Raw genomic sequence first — 14,382 nt, forward strand, 5'->3', positions numbered from 1 at the left:
TCTGTTTTATTTCTTTCAGGTTTTAGTGAAGTTGAATTTAAAACCTCAATGTTGTCTTAGCTTTTGCCAATGGAGAAGATGGAAAATGGATTTTTCAAGTGTACAAATTAGGCAAGAGTAATGAGCTGTGTAACTTTTGGGGCTGGGACACTATAGCACCATGCTCTCTTAGGAATGATGCATTGTCTAGTTCAAGGGACACTTTTCAGGTTTTGAATCTCGATGACTGGAACAGGGAAGCAAAAAGGGGATGGTTTGGAGCAGATAGGACTTGGAAGGGAAAAGATTTGTCTGAAACATACTGCATTTGAAGATCTGGCTCTTTAATATCCTATAAGGTTGTCTATTTCCAGGTAAAGTTTTTTTCTTGCAAATTGAAAGTACTACTTATGTGGGCCTAAAAGAAGGAACATTTGGTAACTCAAATAAATTGTCACAATTTGTTGGGTAGATACTGGAGAAATTACACTTTTAAAAAAATAGAAAATGCTCATATGTTGCAATAACTACAGATTGGCCAAGTATCTTTCTGGGTCTTACTGTAAAGTTTGAAAATGGTGACATGTTAATTTGGGACCCAGTAAAATATTTTCCCAACTTAATGGCTTGGGAGATAGACCTGGGTTTAAATTTGGCTTCCCACCACTTCCTGACCTTTTAAAATATGAATTTCCTTTTAAAATATTTTAAATGTTTTAAAACATTTAAAAACCTTTTAAAACATTTCTTGGCCTGTGAAATGGGTCTTATAATAGTACTTTTCTCATATGATGTTGTGAGAAGCAAATGAGAATGTGTGTCAAGTGCTCAGTGCAGAGCCTGGTGCCCGGGAGTCACTCAGGCAGCTCTTTTAATAGGAAATGATGGTGCGACATTCCTTACCCTCTATCAGAGGAAATAACAAGAACAGTTCTCTTTCTCTCACCTGCTGAGAGCAAACAGGGGAGAAAAGCCTGAAACTGCAAAAAAACTGGTGAAGTGGCAGATGGCAGCACTTGTTTCCAGGGTAGATGTTTAAGTAAGATGAGCTGCATTATGTCCATAAACAAAGAGAGCTTCCCAGGTGGCTCTAGTGGTAAAGAATCCTGCCAATGCAGGAGAGGCAGGAAAAGTGGATTCGATCCTTGGGTCAGGAAGATCCCATGGACAGAGGAGCCTGGTGGGCTACAATCTACGGGGTCACAAAGAGTAGGACACGACTGAGTGACTAACACACTTAAAGAAATAAAAATAAAGCTACTATAAGATATTGCAGAACCACTTCAAGGAATATTTGAGAAGAAAACATTTTGAAATGCATGTGCAATCAAGCATGCACTGGACTACACTTTACAATACCAAAAAATGGAAATAAACATATTGTTTATGGGGAGATAAATGGATAAAGAAAAAGAGACCTATGTACTCAATGGAACATGACTCTGCCAGAAGAAAATGACATAATGTGATTTTTCAGGAACATTGCTAAAACTAGGGATGATCAAACAACGTGAAGGAAAATCAGAAGAAGATACATATCTTTACATATCATTTATAGCTGGAATTGATAAACACACACCAATTTATTCACTGAGAAACACGAAGACTCAGAGACCTAGAAAACAATCTTCTGATTATTAAGGAGAAACCAAGTGGAAAAGGGTAAAATAGAAGATTAGAGTAAGCAAATATAATCATTCCATGTAGAACAGGTAATCATCAAAGATCTAGATATAACAAAGGATTTCTGTGAACATACTGTAATGAACTCCATGGAGAAAAATGCAAATATGAATACATATATATATATATGTAAAACTGAAAACACATTCGGTTCACCTGCCACCCACAACACATTGTATATCACTGTTACTACAATATAGAATAAAGATTAATTAAAAAAAAAAAAGCTAGGGAAGAACACACAAGCTTTTAGATGTTTGTTTAGGTACATTCCACATTAAATTACAGCCCTGAATGAAAACTCTCATAAAGCTTTCATTTCCAGGGTAACCTGGAAAAGTTGGGCATTAGAAAATCCAGCAGCCTTGTGGCCATTCCTAGCAACAGCGACCTTAAAAGTTTTGCTTATGAGTACCATGTTGTTCAGTCACTAAGATGTGTTCAACTCTTTGCAACCCCATGAATTGTAGTACACCTGGCTTCTCTGTCCTTCAGACAGTCCTTCACTGTCTCCCAGAGTTTGCTCAGATTCATCTCCACTGAGTCGGTGATGCTATCTATCTCTTCCACTGCTGGCCCCTTCTCCTTTTCCCAGCATCAGGGTCTTTTCCATGAGTCAGCTCTTCACATCAAGTGACCAAAGTAATGGAGCTTCAGCTTCAGCAACAGTCCTTCCAGTGAATATTCAGGGTTGACTTCCTTTAGGACTGACTGGTTTGATCTCCTTGCTGTCCAGCGGACTCTCAAGAGTCTCCTCCAGCATCACAATTTGAAAGCCTTATTTACCATTCAACTCTCACATCCATACATGACTACTGAAAAAACTATAGCCTTTGGACTATATAGGTCTATATAGCCTTTGGGACTATAAAGATCCATATAGTATATGGACCTTTGTCGGCAAAGTGGTATCTTTGCTTTTTAATACACTGTCTAGGTTTCTCATAGCTTTCCTGCCAAGAAGCAATCTTCTAACTTCATGGCTGCAGTCACCATCTGGAGTGATTTTAGAGCCCAGGATGAGGAAATCTGTCGCCACTTTCACCTATTCCCCTTCTATTTGCCACCAAGTAACAGGACCGGATGCCATGATCTTTATTGTTGTTCAGTTGCTCAGTTGTGTCTGAGTTTGTGACCCCATGGACTGTAGCACACCAGGCTTCCATGTCCATCATCTCCCAGAGCTTGCTAAAACTCACGTCCATTCAGTTGGTGATACCATCCAACCATCTCCTCCTCTGTCATCCTCTTCTCTTCCTGTCTTTTAATTTTCCAGCATCAGGGTCTTTTCCAGTGACTTGGGTCTTTGTGTCAGGTGACCAAAGTATTGAAGGTTCAGCTTCAGCTTCAGTCCTTCCAATGAATATTCAGTGTTGATTTCCTTGGGATTGACTGGTTTGATCTCTTCACAGTCCAAGGGACCCTCAAGAGTCTTCTCCAGGACCACAGTTTGAAAGCATCAATTTCTTGGTGCTCAGCCTTCATTATGGTCCAACTATCATATCCATATGTGACTACAGGAAAAACCATAGCTTTGACTATATGAACTTTGTCAGCAAAGTAATGTCTCTGCTTTCCAATATACTGTCTAGGTTTGTCATAGCTTTTCTTCCAAGGAGCAAACATCTTTTCATTTCATGGCTGCAATCACTGTGATCTTAAGTTGTTTTTTTTTTATAGATTTATTTTTTTTTTATTTTTTTTTTAATTAGTTGGAGGCTAATTACTTCACAACATTTCAGTGGGTTTTGTCATACATTGATATGAATCAGCCATAGATTTACACATATTCCCCATCCCGATCCCCCCTCCCAAGTTTTTTTTTTAATATTGAGTTTTAAGTTGGCTTTTTCACTTTCTTCCTTCACCCTCATCAAGAGGCTCTTTAGTTCCTCTTTGCTTTCTGCCATTGGAGTGGTATCATCTGCATATCTGCGGTTGTTTATATTTCTCCCAGCAATCTTGATTCCACCTTGTAACTCATCCAGTCTGGCATTTTTCACAATGTGCCAGCATATAGGTTAAATAAACAGGGTGACAGCAGACAGCCGTGTGGTACCCCATTCTCAATCCTGAACCAATCAGTTGTTCCATATAGTATTCTAACTGTTGCTTCTTGACCCGCATACAGGTTTCTCAGGAGACAGGTAAGGTCGTCTCGGTATTCTCATCTCTTTAAGAATTTTCCACAGTTTGTTATGATCCACACAAAGGCTCTAGTATAGTCAATGAAACAGAAGTAGATGTTTTTCTGGAATTCCCTTGCTTTCAGCGAATGTTGGCAATTTGATTTCTGGTTCCCCTGCTTTTTTAAACCCAGCTTGAATATCTGGAAGTTCTTGGTTCATGTACTGCTGAAACCTAGCTTGGAAGATTTTGTGCATAACCTTACTAGCATGGGAGATGAGTGCAATTGTCCAGTGGTTTGAACATTCCTTAGTACTGCCCTTCTTGAGGTTTGGGATGAGGATTGACCTTTGCCAGTCCTGTGGCCTCTGCTAGGTTTTCCAAATTTGCCGACACATCGAGTGCAGCACTTTAATAGCATCATCCTTTAGGACTTTAAATAACTCTGCTGGAATTCCATTCCCTCCACTAGATTTATTGGCAGCATTGTTTCCTAAGGCCCACTTGATGTCACATTCCAGGATGCCTGACTCTGAGTGAGGACTACACTATCATGGTTATCCAGATCACTAAGATCTTTTGTGTAAAGTTCTTCAGTGTATTCTTTCCATCTCTTCTTGATCTCTTCTGCTTCTATTAGGACATTACCGGTTCTGTCCTTTATTGTGCCCATCTTTGAATGAAATGTTCCTTTGATATTTCCAATTTTCTGTGGCTACCGACTTAAAAAAAAATCACCTATCTATGCACCCACTAGATTAGGCACCAAGTTTGCCACAAAACTTCCTGTTCATAATCCAGCGCTAGCCCCCAAAATAAGGCAATCATGAACATGCGCTGCTGCAGAAGAACAAAACTTCTGAGGTAAAGACTCCTTATCCTTAAATAGTTTGCTCTAAAAAAACTCTCCATAACATCCTCAGGAAGCCCTTGTCCCAGATATGTGGCCAGGCAGCTGTCAGGTGTCCTCTATGCTCCATCCTGCACCCCCCTCCACACAGCAGACTCACTGTACTCAATCACCTCATTTCAGAACAGGAATAATTTGTTTCTATGAATATGATTTTAATAATATTCCATAAGTATTCAGTCATCAAAGTTTTCTCCAAATCAGGAAAAAATCCAAAGTAATCAGCAAATATTTTGTGTGTGTATATATATGTATATGGACACATATAATTTAAAAACTCCCTTTCCACAATTTAGTTCTGACTTCTAAGTGATGGAAGCAGTGAAGGACTCAGTGTCGAAGTACACTGTGATAAGGCTTTTTCAGGGTGATCAGTTTCTTGTGAATTATTCATCAGGCTTGCTCCAATTCCACAAGGACTCCACCACAGACACTAGGATGGAGAAAGATCACTGGTTTTCTATGTGCTCCTATTTTGGCCTCTTCACTTAGAATACAAATCTTGTCTTTCAAATCCATCACAGCTGCATTTATAGTATCCACCTTGAGAAAAGGAAATAAACAAGAACACATCTGAAATCATAAAAACACCAAATTATAGTATCATAAGACTTAGAAGAAACTTTGCAAACTCGTGTGTCTAACTCCTCTGCCTTTGGGCAGAACCATTCTTTAACCATCACAAAAATAAGCTTAATACTTCTAGAGACCCAAAAGGAGGTTGCTAAATTTTCCTAGGTGAGGAACCACATGCTTAAGAATTTTCTCCATTAGTAAACATTTCTCCTTAGGGCCTAAATGATGTCTGTTCCACTTCATAGCATGTTCTTGTGGCAACACTATTGATGATTCTTCACAAATTATTTTTCCTAAGAGCTTTGGGTTCCTCATTTATAAGAGGGAGATGAGGCCTGCCATATAAATGGCCAAGAGATCAAAATGACGTAACAGATAAGAAACTCTTAGCACAGTTTATAGAAGGTACTCAACAAATACAAGTGCTTCTCTGATCTCCAAACCTCCCATCTGCCAAACTGTCTGGATAGTACTTTTATTTTGGCTGTGCAGTGTGGCATGTGGGATCTTAGTTCCCCGATTAGGGAACTGTGAGCATTTCCAGGGAGTTATTGAGCAAGAGGGAGGGTTTGTGCTGTTCTGTGCTTAGTCGCTCAATTGTGTCCAACTCTTTGTGACCCCTTGGACTGCAGCATGCCAGGCTTCTCTGTCCTTCACTATCTCCTGGAGTTTGCTCAAACTCATGTCCATTGAGTTAGTGTTGCCATCCAACCATCACATCCTCTGTCTCCCCCTTCTCCTCCTGCCTTCAATCTTTCCTAGCATCAGGGTCTTTTCCAATGAGTCAGCTCTTTGCATCAGGTGGACAAAGTATTGGAGCTTCAGCTTCAGTCTCAGTCTTTCCAATGAATATTCAGGATTGATTTCTTTTAGGATTGATTGGTTTGATCTCCTTGCTGTCCAAGGAACTCTCAAGAGTCTTCTCCAGCACCACACTTTGAAAGCATAGTGCTCAAATTCGGTGCTCATCCTTCCTTATGGTCCAATTCTCACATCCGTACATGACTACTGGATAGCTTGAGCTGGCCCAATCAAATCTTTGTGTATCACTTCATGTTGTTCATATGTGTACCTGATCTCAAGCCCATCTTCAACATGCTTACTTGTATGCTCTGTATAACAGCAAAATGCCTTTAAAACTTTATTTTTAAAAATATTTAAATAATGTCATTAATCTTATGGGGAGATAATAAATGATTACTAATTGGATTTATGTCTGATTATTCTCATTTTAAAGATGAAGAGTCTGATGCACAGAGTGATTAATTTTCTTGAGGTCATATGGAATCCATGAGTATAATTTGTGAGATATTCTGAGTTTCCCAGATAAATAATATCATGAAAAAAAAAGACCTGTGCTTACACCACCCCCTCCCCACAAACAACTAAATGACAACAAAAAGGCTCAAAGGAGGTATAACAAGCAAAGGCAATATGTGCCTATTATTGGGATTTTCATTCAAAGAAAGACCCTATAAAAACTATGGAAGAACAAATTTGAATATCTACTAGATATTTAATGATATTAAAGAATTACCATTAATTTTGTCTTAGGAGCCATTATGATTTTGTATAAATATATACAAAATGCAATAAACACACACATACAACTGAACAATTTATGGATTAAATTACATAAAGTCTAGAAATGGCTTTACAGTGACATAGGAAGAGGGAAATGCAGAAACTAACACAACATTGTAAAGCAACTATACTCCAATTAAAAAAAATATGAAAGAAGTTCATTCTCATTTTCCATAGAATTAGTCAAATAGAAGTTCCTTCACACACATCTTCTTTCTATATACATGTAAGTTATTTTTTTTGAAAGGCAACTTTTCAAAAGTGTTTATTAGAATGCACACTTACTTTGCTATAAGTAAAAGAAAATACAGTTAAGCTTAAATCTACTAGCCTCATTAGCATGCAATTCTTCTCCAAGACTGTCAAACTTTCAAATAATTATTTGCAAAGTGGTTATTTACAGTTAATTGCCAATCATACCAAGGCCCCAGGTCTTTCAGAGAAGTGTCACCAGATTCAACCACCCCTGTGAAATGCAGTTGGGTCACTGCCCCTCGCCGCTGGGCTGTCCCAACCACTGGCTGCAGCTGTTTGCACTTGCCAGCAGTACCAGATCCCTATGACTGACCGAAACTACCCGGGGAGGGGCGACAGTCTCAGGGACCACCCCCACATGAGCAGATCCAGAGCAAGCAGGTGAAGGACGCAAGCTCTGCTGGGGGGCTGGGTGTCTGCTGGGAGCCCTGGCTGCCAATCAGCCTCAACAAGATTTCCTCGGCATTTACTATGGCATCTGACGGGTGAACAGGCATGGCTGCATCTGACGGGTGAACAGGCGTGGCCAGGACTTCCCACGCATAACTGAACGCGTGAAGAGCTGGCTCTCTTTCTGACCTGCAGGCTGCGCAGATGCCTTTGCTCTCAGCCCCTCACTCTGCTTCCTCAGGGCCAGCCAGAATCCTGCCTCCTCTTGGAGCCACTTGGGCCTCTCCTCCGAGGTCCTGGTCTTGGTCTTGAAGCTCCTCTGGGCGTCAGCAGGGTGCTTGGCCTCGAGAGGGAGGTTCAGCAACTTGGACCTGCCGTTTTGTTTGGGCCTGCCCTCGTGTCTGCTGGGGCCGCGGCCGGCCTGGGTGGGCGGGTAGGCCTTGAGGGAGTTCCCGGGGCCCCGGTTCTGTCCACTCCTCCACCGCCTCCTGGCACTCGTCCATCTCCAGGTGGCACGCGTCACGGGCCAGGTAGCCCTGCCCGTCACAGTCAGTGCCCTGCAGGTAGCTGTCTCCTCGGGGCAGTAGCAGATGTAGTAAGTAGGTGATGCCCTCCTCTTCTTCGGGCAGCCCCGCTTCATAGTCCTTCTCCTCCGAGGTGTTGTTCACGTAGTCAGAGCTGGAGTCCCTGTCGGGGCTCTGGTCGAGGCCGCCCTGCTCAGCGGACTCAGGCTCTCGGGCCACAGGGCCACCAGCTCCAGGCTGGTGGGCATGTACTGCTCCAGGGTCAGCTCCGGGTCCTCGCTCTCGGGATCCAGGCCCTGTCTTGCCCTGTGGCCCAGCAGGCTGCTTGCAGCACTCTGACGCTTCAGGTGGGCCATGGTGAGGCTCAGGCGGCCGTCATCACCAGGAGGCAGCCACTGTGATCAGGAAGGGGGACAGGAGAGTCAGAACCCGGCCCCAAACAACCAACCCGAGGAGCACGCCCAGGAGAAGTAACTCGTGTCTATTCAAATGACAGGACACCCCTCCTCAGCTGACTCTGGTGTCAGGACCCGCACATGCCCTGCAAAGAGACAGGAGGGCACCAGGGCTGGAGGAGGGAAAGGGGACCCTGGGGACTTCCCAGGACACCTGCTACTTCCCCCCAACTCCCTGCTCATTCAGGAATTCTCTCTTTGATTTGATCAGCATGTAGTTAACTTACACTGCTGGGTCAGTTTCTGGTGCGCAGCAACGTGCTTCCATTATGTACATCTGTGTGTGTGTGTGTGTGTGTGTGTGTGTGTACACACACATATTCTTTTTCAGATCCTTTTTCAATAGTTCCCTGTGCTGTACTGCAGGTCTTTGTTGACTGTCTAATTTATATATAGTAGTGTGTATCTGTTAATACCAAACTCCCTATTTATTCCTCTCCCCAGCCTTTCCCTTTGGTAACCATGGTTTATTTTCTATGTTTGTGAATCTGTTTCTGTTTTGTAAATAAGTTCATTTATATCTTTTTTAGATATGATGATACTATATGATATTTGTTTTTGATCTCTTTACTTAACTTAATGTGATCATCTCTAGGTCCATCCATTGCTGCAAATGGTATTCTTTCATTTTTTATGGCAGAGTAATATTCCATAGTATATACGTCCTGCATCAACTTTATTCATTCATCTGTGGATAGACATTGAGGTTGTTTTTATGTTTTGGCTATTGTAAATAATGCTGCACTGAACATGGGGTGCATGTATCTTTTTTTGGATATATGCCCAGGAATGGGGTTGCTGGATCATATAGTAGTTCTATCTGTAGTATTTTAAGGAATCTCTGTACTGTTCTCCATAGTGGCGGCACCAGTTGACATTCCCAGCATCAGTGTAGGAGGGTTCCCTTTTTACCACACCATCTCCAGCATTTATTATTTGTAGACTGTCTAACAATGGCCTCTCTGGCTAGTGTGAGATGGTACCCCACTGTAGTTCTGAGTTGCATATCCCTCATAATAAGTGATGCTGAGCATCTTTTCATGTGCCTGCTGACCATCACACTCATGACTTTGTGAAGATGGTTCCTGGGTTGAGGAGCCCAGGTAACTGAGACAACGGGTTGTAAAATCAGGTTATTTGTTCTCAAAAAGAAAAAGAGAGGCTTTCATTCCAAAGATATTATGAAACCAAAGAGGAGGTGCCTTACCCCTTCCAAATCTAATCTGCTGCCCCTGAAGCCCATCTCCAATTTCCCTGCCACCTGCCTCCAGCTCCCAGCACACACAAGCTTCTGCTTCCTCCTCACTCCAAACAGAACCACTGACCAGATTTGCCAGGAACCGTCCAGGCTGAATGCCACACAGACACTGGATATGAGCCCCAGCCTCACAGGCTTGATGGGGCGGGGCCTCAGGACGGGGGGGGGGACACCAGAGGGAGGATGGCCACCAGGAGGAGGGGGCACCCAGGAGGGTGCAAGGGATGTGGCTGCCATTTCAGGGGTACAGGTCATGATACCGCAGGGCACTGCAAAGATCTCATGGGCCCAAACCAGGGAGGTCCTGAACCCTGCCATCCAGAACCCTATGTTTTATCCCACAAAACATACAGAGTCCCTGGGCAATTCTCAACAGGCACGTTGACTCACAGGATTTCTCTTTCAGCCCCTTGGGGAGACAGTGGGGAAGGGAGGTCAGTGGAAACCTCCTTCCTGTCCTCTAGGGAACCTGAGTGGCTCACGTGTGGCCGCGTCACCGCAGCATCACCAGGCGCCAGCAGATACAAAGCGTTCCCCAGAGCAGTCCACACACCAGATACGGTCCCACAGCAGGAAAACTGTCGCTGAGATGGACCCTGCAGGGTCTGAGCATCCTTCTGTGTCACCCCATCCCCAAACCTGAAACTGACGGGCCCATTTCAGAGACCTGCTCCCAGGGAGAGGCAAGGTGTCCAGTGTTTCCTGGAACGCGGTGACCACGAGAATGCGCCAAGAGCACGGAGCATCATTTTACAGCAGACTCCCCATGTTCACTGTGCTGTCAGCAGGCGCTAACACGACGTCGCAGAGCAATCATAGTCCAGTACAAAGATGACAGGAGAAAAGTAAAAGTGGCAATAATTTTAACTTTTAAAAAGCATAACCTTTCTGGAAACTAATTTGCAACTGGCAATCAAAAATCTTTCAAAAGATATATGCCCTCTGGCCTGGCAATTCCAAATCTAGGAATGTACACTAGATAAACAATGGTGTATATGTACAAAGTGAAAGTGAAAGTCGCTCAGTCACTTTGTCCAACTCTTTGTGACCCCATGGGCTATACAGTCCATGGAATTCTCCAGGCCAAAATACTGGAGTGGGTAGCTGTTCCCTCCTCCAGGGGATCTTCCGAACCCAGGGATCGAACCCAGGTCTCCCACATTGCAGGCAGATGCTTTACCAGCTGAGCCACCAGGGAAGCCCATATGTACAAAGGTATAGCTTTAAAAGGATGTCCATTTCACCACTACATTGTTTGAAATAAAGAAAATTTATTTGTTAATGTACAAATCGTGTATTACTTAAATGTCCAATAATATGCAATTTGTACATTATGATAAAATAGTTTGATGAGTATTGCAGTCCTTAAAAATAATATTATTACAACCATTTCATGGAACATACAATATGTTAAGTAAAATGCACAGGTTATAAAATATTATACTCATTTATGAAAATATATATTTATATTAAATAAATGCATTTGTGTAAAAATAAAAAACAAATCAAGGTTACACACAGTGGCCAGACCTGCCCACTTCAAGGGGAGATGTTCAGGCCCTCTCATGGGGAGTTTGCATTCCTGGCAGCTGGGGTGGGGGGCACAGCTCACAAGCTGGGGAAGTGAACACATTTCCTGCCCCCCAGATGGCATGCACATTGTCCCTTGAAACAAATAGATGTGGCCAAGGACAGCCCACTTCTATCCACAGTTAAAAAATAGAGGCTCCTTCCTTCTCTTGCCTCAACAAAGAAATCCAGGTGGCCAAGCCACTGCAGCAAGTCTGCGGAAAAATCATCTCGCGCCCTACTTGATACTGTCCAACAGTGATAGAATTTTATACACATGACATCAGGTCTTTTCACTCAAGATATGTCTCCCCGTTTATTTAAGCCTTAAATGTCAACAGCACTGTGGGTTTCTTCATAGCTGTAGATACAGGAAGCTTATTCTAAGATGTTTTAGTTTTTGTAGCCATGGGAATAGATTTTCTCTATCTTATATACCTGTTGTTGGTACATAAAAAAAATCCCTACTGATCTTGTAAAAGCCTTTTTATTTTGTTTGTTATTTTTGATTGTGCTGCGTCTTACTGCTCGAGCTTTTCTCTAATCAGGATGAGTAGGCGCTGCTCTCTAGTTGTGGTGCATGGGCTTCTCACTGCAGTGACTTCCCTTGTTGGGCAGCATGGGCTTTAGTAATGAGGCATGCGGGCTCATTTGTTTTGGCTTCCAGGCTCTAGAGCACAGGCTTAATAGCTGAAACACAAAGGCTTAGTTGCTCCGTGGCATGTGGGATCTTCCTGGATCAGGGATCGAACACAAGTCTGCTGCATTAGCAGGCAGATTCTTTACTGCTGGGCCACCAGGGAAGCCCGAAAAGCCCATTTTGAAATTTCAATACTTTTAGTTGATCATTTGATTCTTTTTTCCAGCATCCTGTCTGGCTGCACTGCGCTTGCATTTACATGACAGAGGTACTGGGGCATTCCCTGACTTATTCCCAATTGTAATGAAAATGCCTTTACTTTTTAAAAATTATTTTTTATTGGAGTCTAGTTGCTTTACATTGCTGTTAGTATCTGCTGCACAGCAAAGTGAATCAACTACACGTAAACATATACCCCCTCATTTTTGGATTTCCTTCCCATTTAGGTCACCACAGAGCACGGGACTCTCATACAGCCTTCCCAGGTGGTGCTAGTGGTAAAGAACCCACCTCTCAATGCAGGAGACATGAAAGATGTGGGTTCGATCCCTGGTCAGGAAGATCCCTGGAGGAAGGCATAGCAACCTACTCCAGTATTCTTGCCTGCAAAATCCCATGGACAGAGGAGCCTGGCAGGCTGTAGTCCACAGGGTCACAGAATCGGACACAACTGAAATGACTGAGCACACACACACAGAGTGAAGTAAGTCAGAAAAAAAAAAAAAACCAAATATCATATATTAAGGAAAATGTCTTTACTTTTTATACAGGGCTGGCCCAGGGCGAGGTAGCCATGACCCTTGCCTCAGGCACAAGATTTAACAGGGTGCCAAAAAACGCAGGAATCAAAATAGATACAATTTTAAGACTTGAAAAAATAAAGATTAATGCCAAAAAAAAAAAAAAAATCCAAGATGAACAAGATAGTAAAGTGTTAATGACAAGATTGATTATTACTGATTTGTTTTTTGGGGGCTCAGGCTCCGATAGGGCTTGGCTGGCCTCTGAGAATGATCCTATTTTTTTTTTTTTTTTCAAGTTTTCCCTATTACAGATTTCTCTGGTGGCTCAGTGGTAAAGAACCCACCTGCACAATGCAGGAGACACAGGTTGGATCCCTGATCTGGGAAGATCTCACATGCTGTGGAGCAACTAAGCCCGGGAACTGCAACTACTGAAGCTCGCATGTCCTAGAGCCTGTGCTCCGAAACAAGAAAAGCACTTGCAATAAGAAGCCCTCACACTACTAGAGAGTAGCCCTTGCTCACTACAACTAGAGAAAACTCTGAGCAGAAATGAAGACAGCTATAAAGAAATAACTAAATGAAATTATATATAAAAAAAGAAGAATCCACCTTCCAGTGCAGGAGACTAGGGTTTGATTCCTGGTCGGGGAACTATTAATAAGCTCTCACATGCAGAGGGGCAACTAAGCCCATGCCCCACATCTAGAGAAAGCCCACGTGCGGCAACAAAGACCTAGTGCAGCCAAAATTAAAAGAAAAGTTTTCCCCATTAAATACAGTGCTGTTGTTGGCTTTTCCAGTGCTTGATGGTGCAAACCATTCTCTTGTCTGTGGATACAAATGGAAGGACCCAGGTTGGTCACCCAGGACAGAAGTCACATTGTTGAAGGTCTGCAGAATTAACCTATAGCACACTGTGGTGTAAGAGATAGAGTCTCCTATTAAAGATGAAGACAGGAGGTCCTTGTTTCAATTCAGCCTTCCATTCACTGTCAGGCCCTGAGCACGATATTTAATGAACGGATGGCCTTCCTGTCCTGGGAAATTGGAAATGATGGTCCTGACTGCTGGGCTTGAAGTGGGCTGAACAGGAGAGCAACCCATTCTGGCTTCACTCCCATGAATGATTTTTTTTTCCTACTATATACAAGGAGTGGAAAAACTTTTAAAAAATCTTTCAGCCACACCACGTGGCATATGGGATCTTATTTCCCTGACCAGGGATTGAACTTGTGTCCCCTGCATTGACAGCTCAGAGTCTTAACCACTGGGCTGCCACGGAGGTCCTGAGAAGCATTTTAAGAGAAACATGAAGAAAGAGAATGCAGTAGAAACCCACTCTTAAGTATTATTTAATGGCTACATAATGTTTCCTGTCCCAATAAACGTTATCTGACTCTTCCCCTATTAAAATTAAATACATGAACTGTGTCTTGTTTTTGTGTAATAAATAGTGTCTTGGTATTTCCCTAAGGATATGCTCTGGGCCTTTCTTCATCCTATAGGGCTTTACCCAAGACCCTTTAAAACTTTTTTTTTTTTCAATCCAATGTCCAGGTCCTCAGAAAAGGCCCAGAGGTGTGGGGCCAGGAGAGTGTTCACCACCCCTATGGTACGGGCTGTAGGCAAACATGTTGAAGGTCTCTGCTTATATATATAATTGAAATATACTTGATTTACAATATT

The 14,382-nt window shown here is 42.7% G+C and overlaps 1 long non-coding RNA gene across 1 annotated transcript in view; it reads left to right on the plus strand.

The window, feature by feature from the left end:
- LOC133067837 (uncharacterized) overlaps window positions 1-14,095 on the plus strand; it is a 38,790-nt gene extending 24,695 nt beyond the window's left edge. The window contains exon 4 of the long non-coding RNA XR_009695416.1: window positions 12,990-14,095. This is a non-coding gene — a long non-coding RNA (uncharacterized LOC133067837). The remainder of the gene's footprint in view (window positions 1-12,989) is intronic.
- Window positions 14,096-14,382: the final 287 nt, after the last annotated feature.

This window comes from Dama dama, chromosome 13 (assembly GCF_033118175.1).
Source record: "Dama dama isolate Ldn47 chromosome 13, ASM3311817v1, whole genome shotgun sequence".
NCBI lineage: Eukaryota > Metazoa > Chordata > Mammalia > Artiodactyla > Cervidae > Dama > Dama dama.